At 46.5% G+C, this 22104-nt stretch overlaps 1 protein-coding gene across 4 annotated transcripts in view; it reads right to left on the reverse strand.

The window, feature by feature from the left end:
- Positions 1-12344, reverse strand: part of ANKRD11 (ankyrin repeat domain 11) — a 146394-nt gene extending 134050 nt beyond the window's left edge. For 3 of the 4 annotated variants that reach the window (XM_044269633.1, XM_044269632.1, XM_044269630.1), the window contains exon 1: positions 11819-12344. The gene's annotated coding sequence lies outside the window, so the exon portion shown is untranslated. The remainder of the gene's footprint in view (positions 1-11818) is intronic. The other variant, XM_044269631.1, reaches the window with a different exon arrangement.
- Positions 12345-22104: the final 9760 nt, after the last annotated feature.

Consider the following 22104-nt stretch of genomic DNA (forward strand, 5'->3'; position numbering starts at 1 on the left):
GCGTGCATTCTGCATTTTATGGAACGTCTGGACCATAATAGAACAGTCCGATCATAATTTTTGTCGGGACAAGGTGACAAATTACGCGTTTTTAATAGGAGATATTTTAAAATATTTTAATAGCTTGCACTTTTCAGGCGTGGCAATCTGTAATATGTTTATTTTTTATTGTTTAGATATTTTATATGTAAAATTAGGTAAGGTGGAGATTTAAACTTAGTATTGGTGTTTTTCTTTTTGTTTTGTTTTTTACTAACAATTAGCCCCCTTAGGGGCTAGAAACTCGGATCTTTTGATCCCTTGTCCTATTCACCCCGAGCGATCTATGAGAGCGAATAGGACCTCACACACTGCAGCAGGGAGCTGACCATGGCAGCCAGGGTTTCAGTAACATCCTGGCTGCCATGGTAACCGATCAGAGCCCCAGGATTACACTGCTGGGGCTTCGATTGGAAGCTGCCACTTCACCACCAATGAAGTTTTCTATTGGATTAAGATCCGGGGATTGGGCTGGCCGCTCCATAACGTCAATCTTGTTGGTCTGGAACCAAGATGTTGCACGTTTACTGGTTTCGTTTGGGGTCGTTGTCTTGTTGGAACATCCATTTCAAGGGCATTTCCTCTTCAGAATAAGGCAGCATGACGTCAACTATTCTGATGTATTCACACTGATCCATGATCCCTGGTCTGCGATAAATAGGCCCCACACCGTAGTATGAGAAACATCCCCATATCATGATGCTTGCTCCACCATGCTTCACTGTCTTCACAGTGTACTGTGGCTAAATTCAGTGTTTGGGGGTCGTCTGACAAATGGTCTCCGGCCACTATAACCAAAAAGAACAATCTTACTTTCATCAGTCCACAAAATGTCTCTTTAGGCCGTCACTGTGCTCTTTGTCAAATTGTTACCTCTTCAGCACATGTCTTTTCTTCAGCAGTGGGACTTTGCGGGGGCTTCTTGCAGATAGCTCGGCTTCACATAGGCGTCTTCTCATTGTAACAGTGCTCACAGGTAACTTTAGACCTTCTTTGATCTTCCTGGAGCCGATTGTTGGCTGAGTCCTTGCCATTTTGGCTATTCTCCTATCCATTCGAATGGTAGTTTGATTTCTTCCATGTCTTTCAGGTTTTGGTTGCCATTTTAAAGCATTTGAGATCATTTTAGCTGAGCAGCCTATCATTTTCTGCACTTATTTATATGTTTTCCCCTCTCCAATCAACTTTTTAATCGATCGCGCTCCAGTGCCCTGCGCTAGATCGCGCAGGGCACCGGCTCTTTGTTTTCAATTAAACACACTGCCCGGGCGGTTAACTTCCGCACCAGCAGTGTGTCGGTGACGTCACCGGCTCTTGAGGGGCGGGCGTTTAGCCTCTGCCCTAGCCGTTTTACGGGCTAGGGCAGAGCCAAATCCTGCCATCAGTGCCGGTGCCGTCACCGGGGTTCATTGTCAGCCCCATAGAGAGCCCCGGTACGTCACCGGAACTCTGACAAACTGCCTTTGCCCTGCGCGATTTTAGCGCAGGGCCAAAGGAGAGCATCGGAGCATGAACTGCTCCGATGCTCATGTCAGGGGGGCTGCTGGGGGTTGAAATGGAGGGCTGTCCAGGTTCAGCTCTGACACCTGGACCAAACCCCTTTAAATACGGGCAATAATGGCAACTGTTTTTCAAGAATGAATGGACCTCACTCATTGAACTCCACACTGCTATTATTTTGAACATGCCCCTTTCAATAAGTGATTGAATTACACAGAATCAGCAGCATGCATGTCATGACTGTTGGGTTTCTATTATTCTACTATACCTACAAGTAAATTATTTGCCATGTAGAAATATCATTTCTACCAAAAACAAACAGTGATCAGGTTAGTGATGTCCGACTGCTATTATTTTGAACAGAACTGTAGTTTATGCCTGAATACAAACGCAGGCTGCTGGTGTCGGCCATATCGCATACCCGGCACCCAGCTTCTATGACTCTCTGCTGTAATTAACCCCTCGGGTGCCGCACCTGAGGGGTTAATTGCAGCAGATCACAGTGCACAGTCAGAGGCTGGGTGCAGGGTATGGGATATGGCCGGCACCAGCAGCCTGCATTTTCTCTGTATTAGGTTGACAGAGGAGGAAAAGCAAAAAGAAGAGGCCTTATTCGGAATAGCATAAAGCACCGTTCACATTGTCAATGTTTCATCTGTGAAGGACCTGTGGACCGCGTGTCTGTTTCTTGCCCTCTGGGTGTCATCCATATTCCACGGACACTGCTCAGCTGAAAACTTATTTCTGGAGCATTTCCTTCCAACAATGGGGGGGGGAACAAAAACAAACACTGACCGAACAAATCTGTGTTTGTCAGTGGTTTCTTTTTACTGACCCGTAGACTTCAATAGGCGCGTGTGGTCCACATCAAGTGGTGCATGTCCCCATGAATTTTCACTGACCCATGGTCACTGAAAAGCCACTGGTGTGTGAAGAAACATTAGAATCAATAGCTATGTGCGCTGTCTGGAGAAAAGGCACAGCACAAGTCTGTGATTCACTGAAGTGTGAACAAGGCGCAGCTCAGTTGCTAGATATTTAATTACATGCAACTTCAAAAGTGTTCAGATACAGGTTTTAAAAATGTAGAATATTTACATGGGACAACCCCTTTAATAAAACAGAGTCTTACACAAGTGCACGCACACACCTACCTTTAAAGGCCAGAGGCTACCAGGGCTGGCTTTACAGCAATCAGCCTGGAAAACCCTAAATGACCTGCATGAAGCAACAGACTTCTAGACGCAAGCGGCCTGTCTAGGAAAACAATTAAGTCCACTTTTTCTGATGTACAGAAATCAAATTTAGAAATTATTTAATCCCACCGCGGATCCTCCTCTCAACACGCAGGAAACCACTGGCCGGCCAATGACTGGATGAAATAGATAAGTACCCCGTGCCCATCACCATTCTGAGTTACTAAATGCCCTCACCGTGTAAAGCCTGCATTACACCTGCAGATTGTTAGTGATCTGGCAGTGTAGTACTGCTGCCAACTGCCCAATGAAGAAGTAAATGCCGGTTCATCGGGCAACCCAAGTCTCAAAATATAAAAAAATTACCGTTAGCAGGCGGCAGATCGTGGTGTCTACCATGAACTGCTGCCGGCAACAATGAGTATAGGGAAGAGCGATGGTATAACGACTGCTCCTCCTTGTACTGAGGAAAAGTTCAACACATGTAATAGTGGAGGTCTCCTCTACCAGCGAGCAGGTGATTGCCGGGAAAGAACACTTCCCTCCAGATAAACGTCTGCCACATTAGGCCTTAATTCTCTGGTGTGTGTATGGTAAAAATATATATTTGTACCGTGTTAGCCAGTAAATAGGAGATAAGGAACCTTATTCCCTGATCTTCTGGTGTGTGAATAGCAAGTTAACCGAGTGCCTGGAAAAATCTTCAGACCCTACTGGCAGCAGACATACCGTATAACCAGTACCCCTTACAGGCAGCTAAGAGCTACCCAAGTGTCTTGGAACACGTGTCCTTCGTGCCTGCTGGTTGCAGTGTTCAGCCATGGGCACCGGCTCAGCAAGTGGCAGACAAGTGGGCCATCCAGGTATGTTCTCTCACCAATATTACCACATACCTCCACCAACCTTCAGTGCCTGAAGTAGCATCTGGGGCGGCATTACATACGCTGACTCAACTATGGGGCATTATAACATTACATTGGTTTTTTTTCATCTTGCTCTTTTTGATGGGTTTCACATTAGGGCAATTACTTTCTTAAAAGGGGGTGTCAGTTATTTTTTTGCTCTTTGTACCTTTCTAATTAGGCAAATGTAAGGACTTTACAATTCACAATCTCCAGTTGCAGCTTTCTCAGATTTCACTGAGGGTCACATGACCTGTGATGTCAGCTTCTCTCCCGCCTCTGTTCTGTGCACAAGCCCGAGAGATCCAATAAGAGTCCATCACTGCTGGCCACGCCCCTGCCTATCACTGTGCTGGCCACGCCTTCTGCACTGCAGTCTGCTCTCTCCCTGCATTCTTAACCCCTTCAGCTGCACAGACTTAAGGCTTTACTGAGTAGTTGTGGGCAGTGAGGAGACAAATGCTGGGCACATGAGCTGAAGATCCTGTGTGTATCTGCAGTGTAATTGTACAGCTAGGACTTGTAGTCCTACACATACAACATGCTGATGAGTCACCCAGCAGGCAGACATGTCACTCAGGGCAGCACTTGTATTCACTCCCTTTGCAGAGCAGGGGCAGAGATTATTATTGCAGGGCCAGAGGAGAGCCAGGGAAATGAGAAAATAGATATTTTTTGCCAAAAACTTGCTTAGCTATATATTGCTGACCATCAGATTTACACAGCTTAGAATATTCTGCTTTTGTGCATCAATTCCTGCCTGCCATCTTGGTGGCAACTTTTCTGAGTTTTTAGGTCACGTTGTAACCTTCCCTGTGAACTAATACAGCTATTAAGGCGTGAATATACAGGTGTGCCTTTGTTGTGTCAGCGTGCGCTTCTGATCCCTTTAATCCTGGAACATGGGCATGACTCACAGTCTGAGCAAGCACCAAGCCATATGGAAGCGTAGCAACAAGCCACTATGTGCACAGCACTACTGCGCTGCAGCCGGCCTGTGTGCACTCAGACGTAGAAAACACCAGACTAGAAGAGGAGTAAAATCACTCAAGACAACTTGCCTTTTTGGAAATGTCTGGCCGGTTTATATCATGAATGTCTATTTCATGGAACAGAAAAATTTGGGACGCACTTTCCAAAACAGGAAACTACAAATAGGCTTATATTAAAAGCGTACCTCATTTATATTTTATAATGGAAATGGACCGACTCTCACTCTATACTTCCTTCTTTAAAGGGGCATTTAATATTGTTGGTAGCTCATCAATATCAGATGGGTGGGGATCCGAAAGCCGGCACCCCTGCAGTCCGCAGCACTCCTGTGATCACCGTGGCCTCCTCACAGCTAAGGTACTGTCACACTAGAGTTCCATCCTAGGGGCTCAATACCGGTAAAGAACTGATCAGTTTTATTCCCTATGCATTCTGCATGGAGAGCAATCCGTTCAGGATGCATCAGAATGTCTTCAGTTCAGTCTTTTTGACAGATCAGGACAGAGATAAAGCCGCAGTACGCTACAGTTTCATCTCCGGCCAAAAAACTGAAGCACTTGCCTGAATGCCGAATTAGATTTTTTTTTCCCATAGGAATGTATTAGTGTCGGATCAGGCATTCAAAATACCCGAATGCTGGATCAGTTTTTCCAGATGACACCGGAAAGACTGATCCGTCTTACAAATGCCATCAGTTGGCATACGTTTTGACAGATCTGCTTGACTGATCACTCTGCTGCAAGTGTTAAAGTAGCCCTACCAAGCACAGCTCCATCCTTCAGATAGTGGCTGTGCTTGGTATTGCAGCTCAGCCTCATTCACTGGAATGGGACAGAGCTGCACTTAGGCGATGTGACGTCACAGCCCAACCGATGGGCCACAGCTCTCACCGGAGCTTCTTCAAACAGCTGATTTGTGAGGGTGCCAGAAGTTGAACCCCCACTGATCTGATATTACCTATGTGGAGAATGGGCCATCAATATCAAAATCTTGGACAACCCTTTTAACAGAGCGAAAACTGCACACATTTGGAGAATATTCTTCAAACTTATAAGGTCAGGTTTCAGGGTGGATTTGATTTAAATCACTAGTCAGTAAGGCTTGATTTAAATCAGAGTTTTCTACATATAGACTAATTCGTGCTGGTATAACTTATAATATGCAAGTAGATGAAGATTTTTAGAACAACTTTTCATATTAGTTTGATTCTGCATTCATAGGTTTGTAGAAGTTAGGATTAAGGTCTTTTTCACAACTCTGTACATGTTAACATTTTTGCTGTGAAGAGGCATGTGATCTCTGCTGAGTCAAATTCAGTTTTGAGAACTGCAAAAGTAAACCAAGCATCCGTGATAATATCTTGTAGGCAGAGAAACTGCCCAATAATCTTACAAAAACACCTCTGGAAGAGTACGACATTGTGAATGGATTAATGGAATTTATTTACAAAAAAAAAAAAACACACATACAGAAACATATAATGTGTCGCAGATAAGAGCCATTTGGCCCATCTAGTCTGCCCAATATACTGAATACTATGGATAGCCCCTGGCCCTATCTTATATGAAGGATGGCCTTATGCCTATCCCATGCATGCTTAAACTCCTTCACTGTATTTGCAGCTACCACTTCTGCAGGAAGGCTATTCCATGCATCCACTACTCTCAGTAATGTAATACTTCCTGATATTACTTTTAAACATTTGCCCCTCTAATTTTAAACTGTCCTCTTGTAGCAGTTTTTCTTCTTTTAAATATTCTCTCCTCTTTTACCTTGTTGATTCCTTTTATGTATTTAAACGTTTCTCTCATCTCCCCTCTGTCTCGTCTTTCTTCCAAGCTATACATGTTAAGGTCCTTTAATCTTTCCTGGTAAGTTTTATCCTGCAATCCATGTACCAGTTTAGTAGCTCTTCTCTGAACTCTCACCAAAATATCAATATCCTTCTGGAGATATGGTCTCCAGTACTGAGCACAATACTCCAGAGGAGGTCTCACTAGTGCTCTGTAGAGCGGCATGAGCACCTCCCTCTGTCTACTGGTAATGCCTCTCCCTATACACCCCAGCATTCTGCTAGCATTTCCTGCTGCTCTATGACATTGTCTGCCTACCTTTAAAGAGGACCTTTCACTAGAATAAAACATCTAAACTAACTATACAGACATGGAGAGCGGCGCCCAGGGATCTCCCTGCACTTACTGTTATACCTGGGCGCCGCTCAGTTCTCCCGGTATGGCATCCGGTATCTTCATATGCTAGGCTCCATCCAGGTGAACCTGTCGGCGTCTCCTTCTCCCATGCTGTAGCGCTGGCCAATCGCAGCGCTCAGCTCATAGCCTGAGAGAAAAAAAAAGCTTTTTCTCTCAGGCTATGAGCCGAGCGCTGCGATTGGCCAGCGCTACAGCATGGGAGAAGGAGACGCCGACAGGTTCCCCTGGATGGAGCCTAACATATGAAGATACCGGATGCCATACCGGGAGAACGGAGCGGCGCCCAGGTATAACAGTAAGTGCAGGGAGATCCCCGGGCGCCGCTCTCCATGTCTGTATAGTTAGTTTAGATGTTTTATTCTAGTGAAAGGTCCTCTTTAAGTCTTCTGAAATAATGACCCCTAAATCCCTTTCCGCAGATACTGAGGTTAGGACTGTATCACTGATTTTATATTCTGCCCTTGGTTTTTACGCCCCAGGTGCATTATCTTGCACTTAACATTAAATTTTAGTTGCCAGATTTTTTCCTAAGTCCTTTTCCATTTGGTGTATCCCTCCAGGAACATCAACCCTGTTACATATCTTTGTGTCATCAGCAAAAAGACACACCTTACCATCGAGGCCTTCTGCAATTTCGCTGATAAAGATATTAAACAATATGGGTCCCAGAACAGATCCCTGAGGTACCCCACTGGTAACAAGACCTTGGTCTGAATATACTCTATTGTCTACAACCCTCTGTCTGTCCCTCGGCCACTGCCTAATCCATTCAACAATATGGGAGTCCACATACAGCATTATTCTACATAATTTAAAAACTAATCTTTATTTCATGATGGAATAACCTTTGGATGGTAATATTTTCCTCAAAAAGCATTTTATATAAAAAAAAAATGATTTAAATCAAAAAATGTTTTATTTTTAAATAATAGATTTTTATCCACCCCGTCAGGTTTAGTAGTTAGTGATAATTAGAAATGATAACCATCTCCTGAAAGCACTCAAATAGCATTAGGCCTCACACAATGCAGATCACATAAGGTGATACGTGCAAGGTCCCTACATGTGGCACCCAAGTACCGTGTATTTGTCACCCAAGCACTCCTCGATAGGAAGTCAGCGGTACACTGGGGGATTGGGGGCACACGGAAATGTAGGGATGCAACATGGCACCTTAATAGGCCTTTCACATATTTTTTTTTCTATTGCTGAACAGTGGTCAAAAAAGAGCACCCTTTTAGTCTCCATCTGCTGCTGTACCATTAAACTCAGGGAGCACCAGTAATGTCACTGGCCATACAGACAGAGGTGCAGGCCCATCACAGATGTAGATCTCTTAATTTCCCCCAATCTAGGGTGTCCCACAGATGTTGAAGTTTCTTTCCTATATAAACAAGAAAAAAATTGAGTCAGGCGGCAGGCCACCGTGCCATCGGGTTCTCCATGTGGCAAGTGTAGTCGAGCAGCAGAGGTTCACATTATATGGGCCTGGCCTATTCATACCGCCCTATACAAACCTGTAGGCCTACGCAGTGTCACAGAACTCCATTGGAAGAAATCTGATGCAAAGATCAAAACGTGATGTGAAAGGCCCCTTTGGAGCTCAGATGTACAGCCACATACACGCTATTCCCAAGGCTAGTTTCACACAGCCGGCATATTGAGGCAGGGTCTACAGTGATGCAAGAACCCTCGGGGACAGGTGGTGCGGTGTTAATAGGGACTCATAATGCCGCCGTGTGAATCTGGCTTTAGTGGAATTTCCTCTAATGTCACTAAGCCGCCCGACCAGTCTGGAGACCTCAGAGGACAGACAATGCCCTATAAGTAAAGACCTGTATGACAGTTACCTTCAAAGCGAGTAACAGGAGCCTTACAAAACAAAGGTCTGCAACGGCAAACCTACACAAGGAAATATTATCCAAGACACCAACCACATCTCCACCGCAGCCGCACCTTAGAAGGCAGCCACTGCTCCCAACAATGGCACACTCATAGGTGAAAGCTACGCACCAGTCGCCTGCAGCAAACCTTTCCATTATATATTCTGTCAAACTGGTCAGTAATGTTAGAGACAAGGACAATTAAAGCAACAGGAATGCAGAGTTACATCCTGCTTAGAGTCTGATGGTCTAGTGGGCTGCCAAACCCCCCCCCCATCCTACACGTCCAGTCCTGTGGGCACCAGATTACAGGAAGCCCGAGTCTATACATCCAGGAGGGGTGGCCGCATGGTTTTCTTGTCACAGCTTTGTTTACATAAGAGAAAGGAATAGCAACTCCACCCAGAAGGACCATGATCCAAGCCACCAACAGGTCAGCCACCTAGCCTCCTACAGGGGAAAAGGACCTGCGCAATCACATGGTGTCGCTAGGTCAGGTCCTTACGTTTTTCTGGCTAGGCAGAAGGTGCACCAAGCGGATTGGTTTTCTCATGATGTTCGTAGCTTTAGCGTTTATTTTAGCCACACGTCATGTCTATTTACATATATCAAGACCAAATGTGTGCACAGGCACAGAATGACTTAAATTGAGACAACGATCTCTTAAGGGCCCTTTGCACCAGGCATGCTCAACATGCGGCCCTCCAGCTGTTGGAAAACTACAACTCCCATAATTCCCGGACAGCCTACAGAAGGGCATGGTGGGAGTTGTAGTTTTACAACAGCTGGAGGGCCGCAGGTTGAGCATGCCTGCTTTACACTAATAAATGGTTAAAAAATTTAAATAAATGTAAAATAAAGCAAAAGTGATGTTACGTGTAAAAGCACTGAACCATCGAACGACATGCATTTGACGTTCTTGCGATCGCTGACGAACACGTCAAAATCATCGTTCGACGCCCAGGGTTCCATAAGTGTAAGTGGTAGCGTTTACAGCGCAGGCGACGTTACATCCCTCCGGTCAGGTTAATTCAGCGGGAAAAACGTACACAAACCACAAAACTGTGAAATGTGTTTGCCACTTCAAATTCTCTTCTATTGGTCAAGCTGAAGTGTGAGGAGACATCAGACGGTGGTTTTTCATTTTCCAGCTTCTGAAATCCAAAATATTCCCTCACCAAACACCACGATCCTCCAGCGAGAGAACATTTTCCATCTTCTCTGAGGGAAGACGTCTCTGGTGGTAAAGGTGGTGGAGCACAGGGTCTTTACACACCTTTTTGACACTGTCAAAGGGGTAACAACCCCCCCACCCCAAACACCACCTTTATAAACACAATCCGTACCCCCCACAGACACACATTTCCTACAGTTTTCAAACCAGCACCTGGATCTGACTACTTTTACAATTGCATGTAATTAAAAATTCTGTATAGCCGCTGAGTTATTCTACAAATCTCTGTATAGCACCACCTTGTATTTGCTCTAATTTCTGTGTCCACCTCACTGAGGCGGACGCACATGCTCGGTTCCATCCTTCAACTGTCACCAGCTGCAAGAGGACACTCCCCTTGAGAAAGAGCACGCCCTCCTGATATAAATCTTGCAGAGCAATGAATGGGGAGATCTCTGGATCCATTTGAGGTACAGGGCTGGATCTAGCTTTGGAGATTGTCATGTCCTATATGTCGTCTGATTCTCATTTTTTTTTTATTAATCACAGGATAACCCTTTAAGGGAAACTGCTGCTACACAAGCTGGATATCTCCATGCAGAGGTTTAGGACAGCCTTGCTGGCCGGCCCCGGCTGTATTACAGTAAATGGTCTACAGAGCTGTCAGACACGTTACCTAAGCATAATAAGGCTACAGCACAAATCTCAACAAGCTGCTGTCTGTCAGAGCGCAGATCTTCAACGTCTGATCATCAGCGGGTCTTCAGGCACGAGATCCGACCACACTGAATACGTCTATTGCAGCCCCGTCTGTGTACATTCCCTGAAGCAAGCGCTATGGCTTCTGGATATCAATCAGGGGTTGCTTTCTGACTGAGCACGCTGGCCTATGTCGGGGGGGGAGCGAGGCGCAGAAGAGCTGCCGCGCAGGAAGGACTCAAAATAAAGCATTGTTCACCACAACCAGTTTTCCGCCTTCTATGTAATGTGCGCCAACGTCGGCCAGAGGAAAGCTTCTGCAGGAGCCACCCAAGGCATACTGTGCACCTAAACAGAGGCTGCACACAGGCGCATGGCACGCTGCGGGCACCACGTGTGACAGCTTACAGTCATGGTCTCCTCAATAATATGGCATGAGTGAGCGAGCCCTCCATATAGGACTGGAGACCTAATATGGACCCACCGCAGACCGTACAAATGCCATATTACGGCTCCACACCACACAGCTTGAGACGTGGCAGAGCAATTTCCCCATAGGGACCTGACTAACAGACAGCAGAACCTGTACACACCCCAAGATAGATCCACAGATCTCTCTAATGTGCGCTAATATTATAGGGTAGAACACCTGCTACTAGAGCATCACAGTGGTCAGGGACGGCCGTGTACCCCATCACAAGGTCTTGGCACACCGCACAGCCCATTGGGTCAGGCCCCCAACCAAAACTGCCCTTGTCCAACACCATATACTGACATCAAATCAGATGGGGGCACCGTGAACAGCGGCGATCATGGGACAGTCATACCAGAGGAAGCTCTCACCGGTTGCTATCGGCAACTGCCCACACAAGACGATGGCTGGCATAGCGCTCTGGTGCAAACATAGTGAATATTTTTTTTAGATCCAACTCCTGGTATTTTAATTTTTACCAGCATTTGGGATCCACAGCCGGATAACAAGGGCCAAGGAAAGCCAACCCCATCACCTAGGACCCAATGTCAACACAGACATCGCTAGACGATCAAGTTCACCGTGGCGGATTTGGCTATGGTTCTGACCAATGGAAATCCATTCTGGGGAGGGCGATCCGGTGCACCCACAGGGGCCCCTGCATTGCTCAGAGCCCACAGTCAAGGCATTGGTGGGCACCCCATGGCACCCTCTAAGCACCCAGTGCCCGCAGCATGCCCCAGCTCTTACCGCGTGTGTGTGCGCTGCTCCCCGGGCTGTACTCAGTCCTTAATCCCGTCTCCCTGGCGGTTGGAGGCCCGCGGTGTTGGGGCCGGTGCTGAGGAGGAGGAGGAGGGAGGGAAGGCCGCGAACTTGCGCATGGACCCAGCGGGGGCCGCGGCCTACCTCCCCCTCCTCCCCTCCTCCGGTAACCGGGGTGGAAGTGTGGGGGGGAGGGGATGGGAAACCAGCGAGAACCGATAGAACGAGGCGCGTGGGGCGAGCTTAGAGAGACCTCGTCTGACCTCCGAAGGCACGGCAGAGTCCGGTAACGAGGTCCTGACACGAAAACGTCCTAAGGCCCCAGTAACCAGCGCGGGCGGCGACCAAAACACGGCTACAGTCAGTCCAGAATGCGGTCACTCGGTGTGCTGACGGGGGGTGGGGGGAGGAGCCCCCGGTGCCGGTTGTTTCTCCTCACAGGCCGCTCCCGTGCGCGCCCCCAAACGCTTGCATCGCGAACCGCTTCTACGCGCCCTTTGACTCCCTCAAGGCGCGCTCCCTGGGAGAGAAGCGGGGATGTCGACGTGACGCGCCCTCCCATTGGCCCGCGCCGCTGCGACCTTCTGCCTCGGCGACTCTGATTGGCCGATCTCCCCGGTGACGCAAGAGGGATGCGGAGGTGGGAGGAGAAAGGAAGAGGGAGCGAGAAGGGGGCGGGGCGCGGCTGCCATGTCTTCACCGCTTTCTAGCTTCTGTTGTTGTATATGTGTGTGTGTGTGTGTGTGTTGCGGGTGACATCAGCGAAGGGGGCGGGGTTAATGCCTAATTACCTTTTGCCTGGAAGGAAGCTGTCAATCTTACACACGGTCTGTTTTCATTGGTCGGTTCTCCTGCTTTACAAACTAATTCTGCCCCGCCCCCTCCCATGCACATGATGTGATCTACTGTGCAAGGATCCAGTGGATTTATGGCCTGGAGACCATCCACTTTTTTTTTCTCCAGATTTTCATTCTGTTTTTTGCGTATCCGCGTTTCCGCAAAAACCTTCAGTTTCTACCAACTGTACGTCCTCAGGAATATATGTTGCTAGGGTACTAACATTTTTTTAAATATTTCCTAGAAACAGACCTGTAATTGCGGATGACATATTTGCGGAATGGCTGTGGATTGCAAAATACTGACGTGCGAATGGACCCTAACTGGCCAAAGCACCACCTAACCTCTGCATTGCGGAAAACGTCGCCGGACGGGTCCAATTTCTCAGATCCTTATAAACAGTAGATTATAATCCATATAGACATAAAGATTATTGAAAAAAGGTCGTTAATATCAAGTGTGACATCACCAAACTGACCGCGGCAGACGGATCGGTAGGGTAACCCCCAGCGATCGGCAGGGTAAATATTACATCTCAGCTATCCTATTGGACACGTAATGCATCTGTGGGCTAATACAGGATCCACACCAGTCACCACAGCTTATCTGCTCCCCCTCCCTGCACAATGACCTGGTCACACAGCATGTCTATAAAAGTCAGTGACTCACCTCCAGTCTATTGTGTCTCCGACCCCTGGTGGCTGCGGTAAAGCATACAGACAAGATGGCCGCCCCCATAGTCAATGTCAGAAAATAAATATCTACAATCAAATGTGTCCCTATTTAGGTAGAAATATATATATTGCAGTGATCGCTACCTTTGCGCAATCATGGTTCCACTATTCCCAGCTGCTTCTGGTCCCCGCTGGACTGGAAGTGTCTTGGTCCCACGACCGCTGCAGGCGATCACTGGCCTCAGCTGTCACATGTGTCATGAGATCGCGGTTCTAGCACGTGACGGCTGAGGCCAGTGACTGGCTGCAGTGGTTACAAGACTAGACCACGGACAGGTAAGTGGGTGTCTTTAGTTTAGTTTTTTTAATTGGCCACAAGTTAAAAGGATTTTCCAGATCTTTTATACTGATCATCAGTATCTGACCTGAGGGGGTCCGATCAGCCTTGTGAGTGACTGGCGCGGCCTTCTCTCAGCACAGCGCCGTACATTGTATAGCGGTTGTGCTTGGTATCGCGCTCAGCCCCATTCACTTCTACAGGACTGAGCTGCACCTAGGCCACGTGACTGATGAACGTGACATCACATGGCCTAAGAAAAGCTGCGCGAAGGCCGCAGTGCTACTGCGAGCGCTGCCTTCTCAAACAGCTGATCGGTGGGGGTCTTGGGTGTTGGACCCCCTCAGGTCAGATACTGATGACCTATCCAGAGGCTTGGTCATCAGTATAAAAGATCTGGAAAACCCTGTTAACTTGTGGCCAATTAAAAAAAACTAAAGACACCCACTCACCTTTCCGTGGTCTAGTCTTGTAACCACTGCAGCCAGTCACTGACCTCAGCCGTCACGTGCTAGAACTGCTGATCTCATGACATGCCTAGCACATGTGACTGCTGAGGCCAGTGACCCAACTAATACTAATGAGACAAACCCTTTAATGGCTAATTTTGGTGGATCAACCATCAGCCGCCATTATACACACAGGCCAGTCGGTTACTGCGGAGAGGTGTGGGGCGAGAGTCCAATGAATTTTTTTGATCCCCAGTAGTAGCAGAACGGTGCAAACATTTTTGTGCCATTTGGGCTATTAGGGGAAAGGGCTTGTCCTTAAGGGGTGCAGAGGTAGTAGTCGCTGTTGGGCCCAGGAGCCTGAGGGGGCCCAAAAACCCTTGTGCCACATAAGACACTGGCATTATAGGAAGTGCATGCCGGTCAAGTTACACTCTGGCTGGAGGGAAGGGGTTAGGTCAAGAATTTGGCATTGCCATTTAAATTTAAATAGGAGGGCTATGTGCTTCCCTGCCCCTGGCCACAAAGCACTGAGGGAAGAGGGGCCCAAGCTGAAGTCTTGAACCAGGGCCCCTGAGCCTTGAGCTACGCCCCTGCCCTGTGATATGCTGCTCTTACAGCCAGAAATAGACGACAGATCCAGAAATAGGATTACTGTAAATAGCTAAAAATACGACCGGCTTCACGCCTTGTCATCAGCATCTCTTCTGAGAGGTGCCACAAGGTGACCTTCTCCAAGGTGCCCCATGGTGATGATAAGTAAATGTTCTGCACGCCAGGTGCCACTGGTCTCATCCCCGCACTCAGTTTTGGGACAGTTTCCCAACTGTAGTCGTAGCTTATCAGATAAATTGAGGTCTTCTTAATCTTTGCTTGACCTTCCTTGTCATCGATGTTCAGAACCCTTGGAAACTTCTCGCTTTCATCAGTGGAGCTGAAACCTCCGATGCCAGGACAGCTGGAAGGACCATGCATCTCATTCAGAATATTTGGACCTCTGCCTGAAAGTTGGAAAATGAGTCCTCTGAAGACAAGACAGAAGGACAGAGTGTTACTCTGTTCAGGAGGTTTCTAAAACCTGTTGCCATCTAGAAAAAAATATATATATATATATATATCCAGTAAGATCATCTCCATTCTTAAAGGGGTTGTCTCACCTGGAACTTTGGTGGCATATCGCTAGGATATGCCACCAATGTCAGATAGGTGGGACCCACACCCATCTCTAGAACGGAGCATCCAAAGTTAAGGAGATTGCACACGCGGCCGCACTCCATTAGTTTCTATGGGAGTGCCGGAAATAGCCAAGCGCTGGCTGGGCTGTGAATGGAGCGATGACCACATATGTGCGGTGTGCTCTCCATTCATTTCTGTGGCTCTGACTCTGCAGTGCAACCAAGCAAACTTTGGGCGCTCTGTTCTAGAGGTAGATGCAGGTCCCTATCTGACATTGGTGGCATATCCTAACGAGATGTCAGCGAATGTTCCAGGTGAGACAAGGGATTTTTCGGTAATAGCGGTTTTCTTAGCAAGTGTCCGCAGCCTGCCCCCTGAGACAGAAGATTCATACTTACCTTCTTCCCGCTGCTTCGGTCCTCTGTGCTGCCCCCGCCACCTCCCGCTCCTGGCACTGCTTACATCTGGTGGTGCATGGGCATGAAGCCAGTCATTGGCTGGAGCGCTGCATGTAACCATGGCCATGCACCCCCCCGCCCCCATGTAAACAGCGCGAGGACTGGAAGATGGAGGCAGCGCAAAGGGCTGGAGCGGCGTGCAGCAGGTAAATTTAAATCTTCTATGTCAGGGGGCAGGCTGCGGCCACTTGCTAAAAAATAATGATTGATGCAAAACCCCTTTAAAGGGTTTATCCAATACTATAAAAATGTCCCCCATGTGCCAGGCCCCTCACACTGAATATACTTACCCTGCTCCCTGCGCTGCTCCTGGTCCCCGCACCGCCACTGCAGCTATTCCCCGTGTGCGGTTGAAAATATCGCGGATGAAAAGCATCGCGGGTAACGCTTGGGAAGCTCGTCCCCATCCCTGCCTGCCATTGGCTGCTCCCCCCCGGAACCAGATGTTTCCATTGGTGCACGGCGGCGGTGCGGGGACCAGGAGCGGCGCAGGGAGCGGGGTAAGTATATTCAGTGTGAGGGGCCCGGCACATGGGGGACGTTTTTATAGTATTAGAAACCCCTTTAATGTTGGCACTGGTTGACCATCTAATGGAGTTGTCCTGACTTTCTCCAGATGGCAGATGTTGGGAGAAAGAAGGATCAGGCTGCTGGATTTCAACATGCCCGATCCTTTCGCTCATAGGCAAGACATATCACCACAAGAGGTGTCTGGCATCGGCTTACTCCCCCATCAAAACACATGCCCAGCCGAGTGGATACGCGTATGGGGGGGGGGGGATAGATATAGCTGATGGCCGAATGATCTTTCTGTTGTGCACGGCGGGTTTACATCCTGAACCTAAAAGTCTAACAGAGTACGTAGCATCTGTCGAGCTGAGGGACCCCACTGCGTCCAGCTAAAGATTGACCATTGTAAAATCCTGGATAGCCCCTTTAAAAATGGTGTGGGAACGCTGTAAGGGTGCCCGTGCAAGTATCATAGACGCCACATGGCAAAACCGCATACAATTCTGCAAATTCCAGTTTCCACAGGACAGGGGATAAGTGTGTGATCAGTGGGGGTCCGGCCACCATCACAAGAATGAGGGGGTCCTGTGTCCCCCATTTAAATGGAGCAACGGTCGAGCTCCTATTCGAAGTCTGCCAAAATCATCGCTCGCCTATCTCAGGCACCCCCATACAGATGAATGGGATTGTCGGGACCCCCATTCTTGTGATCCCAATGGTCAGACTCCCACCAATCAGACACTTATCACCTATCCAGTGGATAGAGAAAATGTTAAATCTTGGGGCAATTATATATTATTATCAGCTAAATACATTTAAATATAATACCTATAAACTACATTTGTGCATAGCATAGAGCCATGTGCACACACGTCCTGCAGTATAGTATGACGCCTAGCGGTTCTCACTCATTACTGGCCATGAGGGCAGCGTACACGGGCATTACATCACTGGTCACATCTCATTTACTTCCTGTTTTTGTCAAGAGACGCCGGATGTGACCTTTCCTACAGATCCCATACGTAACGTAGCCTTTTTATTCGCTATTTTGCAGCGCCATCTATCTGCCATTGGGTGTAAGTGCAAGCATATGGATGGTGATGATGGCAACGTATGAAATACCCACAAAGCGTAAAGCAGGATCGCCAGTTTACCTGCATCCACTGCCCTGGGCATTTTTACAAACAACCAAAATATATCGGAGCACATTTACTAACGGACTTGCGACTATTTTAGGTGTAAAATAGTCGCAAGTCCCTTTATTAACCAGCCGTGCGACAATATTTTGTCACATGACCTTTAGTCTAGAGATGAGCGACTTAAATCCAACGAAGTATTCGATCCAAATTTCAGGATAAATTTGATGGCCGCTAAGCCAAATTTCCTCGTGCTTCGTGGTAGCGAATCAATTTAACTTGAAATAGTGGGGAAAAAAACAAAAAAAATCATACTTAGGGCTTGTTCACACAAACGCATTTTGCATTGCGCAGTATACGGAACCATTCATTTCAATGGGTCCACAAAAGATGCGGACAGCACTCTGTGTGCTGTCTGCATCCGTTGCTCCGTTCCGTGGCCCCGTAAAAAATTATGAGTCCTGTCCTATTCTTGTCCTGTTTTGCGGACAAGAATAGGCATTTCTATAATAAGCCTCCTGTTCCGTTCCGCAAACTGCGGAAGGTAAACGGGTGCCATCCGTGTTTTGCGGATCCGCAATTTGCAGACCGCAAAAAATGGCACGGTCGTGTGAACGAGCCCTTACTGCCTCCATTTGCTCGCGACGGTCTGATTGAAGATCTCGGCCGAAATCCTGTGCGCGGTGACGTATGACGAGCAAATGGAGGCGGTATGATTTAAAAAAAAAATTCTGTTAATTTTTACACAGTTTTTACTGTTAGATGCCACAATCATGTATGAACGCGGCATCTGGGGGGTACAATGATGGGGAGCGGCGCAACTGCCGTTCCTTGTCATTGTACCCACTGCTTACAAAAAAATTTGCTTAGTGACAAAGCAAATTTTTTTGTAAAATTCAGCGAAGCAGCCGAATCGAATTTTCAAGAAATTGGCTCATCTCTACTTTAGTCCGTAAGGGCGCCTTCACACGCGGCAGATTTTTTGGCAGAAAATTCTATGACTGAAAATCGGTTCCATTCATTTGAATGGGGCAGCAAGCACAGAGCCTGTGCCTTTTCAGTAGTGTAAACAGTTATATTAACTTATTCTAGTTATAATGGATATTCATTGCCTTTAAGAGCAACGTTGGTTCATATTCACTATTTTGTATGGATTTTCATGTAGGCCGAAGTAAGTCCATGGGAAGATTACTGCGTCGTTCAAAGGAACTAGTGTTATTGTAACAATCTATTATACATTTAGGCAGTTAGAAGATACACAACACCTGCAGAAGTAGAAGGCTTCATTGTATTTTTTATCTGAACATGAATTCCACAGTGTGAAAATTATCTAGATGTTCCTCAAAGTATATATTCATCTATCAAAGTTTGTCCCTCAGCTCTAAGACAAGACATCCAGATGTCAGAGGTGTGTAGTATTGAAAATATCAGGCATGTATGAGTTAACCCTTAATGGTATGATGCTTATAGCTTATACAACAGTGCCACCTAGGTATGAACAGGTAACGCTACACTGTGCATTCTGGGTAGTGTTATAATGTCACATTCCTTATCAATGTACACGCCTATCCAACAATGATTGGAAAGTTCCAAATTAAAAAGGTGTGCTCATGTGAAAAGTCTTGGTTAAGAAACCACATACCAAAAAGAGGGGGAACACAAAAAGAGGAAAAAAACAAAGAAAGAAAGGGAGATCTCTGGAGAAAGAGTTGGTTTATCAGAAAAACTCTTGAGAGCTGACTTCCCCGAGACTCTGCACATCACTTAAATCCTTGGGTAACGTATATTTTTGCTTTATGTAGTATTAATATAAAGTAATTGGCTTGATACTTAGCCAAACCCCGCTTATTGAGGACGTATAGTGTTAGTACTACATCAGTATCAACGGCATTCAGTGAAAATGCATATCACTGAATACAAGATCTGATATTGATAATAAGAGAGCTTCTCTGTTGGCAATCTTTCTATTCCCTAGTTTGATATCAAGCCAATAATTTATAAGTTTTGTTGCAATACTACCATTATCCGAGATTGGTCATCGTTTTGGGCAGAGCAAGGGCTCGTATCTGTCATTTTCTTGATTGAGTTTCTGTGCATAATCAATTGATTTTATATCTCTCACAATTTTAAAGCAGTATTGCATAATATTCTTGTGTTAGTTGAGTAGTGTTTTGTTGGCACCATATAGTGGCGAATTCTGGGTACTGCATATCACTGTATATTATAGAAATTTACGTTAATTTTTGACTGTATTCTGAATTATTGTATAATAAATCATTGATATTTTGCATAGACAATTGTACCCTGTTTTTTTTACTGATTGCACAAAATAATTAGGTTCTCGAACGAACTCTTGGAGATGTTTATGTCCATCTCACGGATCAATATCATTTGAATAATTTTTCTTTTGATCCATTAGTTTTTTTTTTTATAAAGCATTTGGTCTTTATATAACCCGACAAATGCGTTTTTCACTGAAGCCCCATTTACTTCTATGGGGCCAGGGCTGCGTGAAAAACGTGTTTTTAACGCAACTGCAGAACTGATGCGTGAAAATCACCTCTCATGTACACAGACCATGTTGAAATGAATGGGTCAGGATTCAGTGCCGGTGCTATGCGTTCACGTCACGCATTGCACCTGCGCGGGAAAACTTGCTCGTGTGAAAGGGGCCTAAGAGTCGACAGTTTTGGATGAATTACCTACAGGTACATGCTCCCTATGGAGCCCCCTTAAAAATTGTCAACCCTATTACATCAGGCACACTGCCTGGTAGTCTTTTTTTTGGGGGAATGCCACAACCGATTTTCACAAGACAGGTGTCATTGTAATCAGGTGGATCAACCTGCCAGAGAGCATTCCTGGTCTTATAGGGTTGATTCTGCAGATTTTATGCATTATATGAGTATATGCATACTTACCAACGTTGCAGTTGGTAAATTAGGCACAAATTAGGGGACCCCTAGAAACACCCCCCAATCCAAAGAAGACCTCCCATCCATTACACCCCACCCATTTTTGGCTTGGGACAGCCTGAGTTTGCTGGCACAGTCTCAGAAAATTAGTTACAGACAGTCCATGCAAATTCGGGACTGTTGGCAACTACTGTATGTATGTATGATGTGGATTGCCCCGTAGGTTTTTTTTTTATGACTAACTAAATTTGCCAAATAAAGTAGTATTGAGATATTATGTGGTTTTTATTTGCTGCTTTTCTCCTTGTCCAGTATTTCTTAGAGTCCGTTCACGGTGCACATTTCGCGTATACGGCGGAAAAGCTCTAGGCTCCTCCTGAGTCCTCTGCTCGCCCTTCCTTCTCCTTGATGGACAGGGCCAGGCAAGCTAACTGTGCAGGAACCTGGTCCTGTCAATCAAGAAGGAGAGGGAGGGGCTGGCAGAGGAAGTAGGAAGACCAAGAGTGCACCGAGTGGTATGGGCCCGCCTTTGGTGCACATAACTGCAAATTTGCATATGGAGTAAAATTCCTTTTCCTCCAGAATTAAGCTATGGATGACAAGGTTAAAGGTATCATTACATTCAGCTGAGCTAGGCATACAAGGCATTGTGCCCGGTGTAACAGATCCCCTTTAAATGATGGATATATGTCTTTATCATAGCACATGATTATGGCCAGCTTAAAGGGGTTTTCCAGGATTTTAATATTGATGACCTATCCTAATTTATTTGCTTTGAACGATTCTTTAAATAATTCGTACAACCCCTTTAAGGCTCTTGTCACACCTGCCTTGGTCAAATCTCTCTGAGGGTACTTTCACACTTGCGTTGTTGGATTCCGGCAGGCAGTTCCGTCAGATCCGGCAATCTGTATGCAAATGGGAAAAAACATTTGTAGACGGATGCGGATCTGTCTAACAAATGCATTGCAATACCTGATCCATCTCTCCGGTTGTCATCCGGAAAAACGGATCCGGTATTCATCTTTTTCTGCATGCGCAGACCACAAAACCGCTTCAGTTTTTCCAGAACACTTGGGCATTAACGCATTTCAATGGAAAATAATGCCAGATCCGGCATTCCGGCAAGTGTCCGGAAGTTTGGACGCATGCTGTGGTCATTTCTCCGTCCAAAAACCGTACAGTGACTGAACTGAAGACATCCTGATGCATATTAAACGGATTGCTCTCCTATTCAGAATGCCATTAAGATAAAACAGTTTTTTTCTGGTATTGAGCCCCTAGGACTGGAACTCAGTGCCCTTAGAACAACAAAACTGATAGCAGCGCCAGATCCCTTATATGCCTGGTAGCAATGGCGTCCGATGCCCCCAATAACTATAGAGGGGTACGCCAAACGTGACCCACCACAGCCAGTTATTGGCGGAGCGGTCACATTTGCGCGTGGACCAGGACGTAAGTGTCCGGTGGGTGGAACAGGAAGCACCGCAACGGGGGCGGTGAGGGTTGGTGAGGCACGTATGACTTCTTTTATTATTATTTACCGTTCTAAGCTGGTTTGATGGACGAGACATGAAAACATGAAGTACATTACAGTTATTATTTATATAGCGCTGACATACTCCACAGTGCAGACATTGCCATTTGTGGGAGGAGGGGAGGCCGGGAACTCCCTGCAGATTTATTGCTCCCATAATAATACAAGAAATATGTATAATAAGACGTTATAAAACCAGTGAGAAGGGTGATATAACGTGTGCGGGCGGTGTGACGGGGCTGGAC

The sequence above is a fragment of the Bufo gargarizans genome, chromosome 10, assembly GCF_014858855.1.
Source record: "Bufo gargarizans isolate SCDJY-AF-19 chromosome 10, ASM1485885v1, whole genome shotgun sequence".
Taxonomy (NCBI): domain Eukaryota; kingdom Metazoa; phylum Chordata; class Amphibia; order Anura; family Bufonidae; genus Bufo; species Bufo gargarizans.